This window comes from Corvus brachyrhynchos, unplaced genomic scaffold (assembly GCF_000691975.1).
Source record: "Corvus brachyrhynchos isolate BGI_N302 unplaced genomic scaffold, ASM69197v1 scaffold46, whole genome shotgun sequence".
NCBI classification, from domain to species: Eukaryota; Metazoa; Chordata; class Aves; order Passeriformes; family Corvidae; genus Corvus; species Corvus brachyrhynchos.
The window spans coordinates 3,711,253-3,711,649 of record NW_008238838.1 but is presented as its reverse complement, the minus strand read 5'-3'; the positions used below and the strand labels follow the sequence as shown (position 1 = coordinate 3,711,649).

Here is a 397-nt window from a genome sequence, read left to right as displayed (position 1 = left end):
CAGCAGAGACTAAGGGGGGCAGGGGAAAAGAACCGAGTCTCCGCTCCGCCCCACCTCCCGCAGCAGATCAGATTTAGGAGACAAACGCGCAAAAGCCGGGATTAAAAAAAACTACCGCAGCAGCGAAAAACGGCTCTGTATTTAACATTCCCTCCCTATCCCCGCAGCGGGACGGTCCCTGAGGACACAAAACCACCCAGGAGTGCCCCCCGCCTTTCCCCAGCCACCCCAGAGCTTCCTCCGGCACCCTCCCTACGCCATTCCAAGGTAGCTGCACTCCCGCACACCCTCCCCGTGCCCTCCGCCCAGCCCCGTTACCCGCAGTCCGGCCCGGTCTCTCGTTCCCCCACAGTACAGGACCCCAACCCGGCTCCGGCTCGATCAATGCCCCGCGCCC

At 63.5% G+C, this 397-nt stretch overlaps 1 protein-coding gene across 1 annotated transcript in view; it reads right to left on the bottom strand.

The window, feature by feature from the left end:
- The window catches only part of HSPA8 (heat shock protein family A (Hsp70) member 8), a 5,089-nt gene extending 4,698 nt beyond the window's left edge, over positions 1-391 (bottom strand). Inside the window, exon 1 of the mRNA XM_008636905.1 lies at positions 319-391. The gene's annotated coding sequence lies outside the window, so the exon portion shown is untranslated. The remainder of the gene's footprint in view (positions 1-318) is intronic.
- Positions 392-397: the final 6 nt, after the last annotated feature.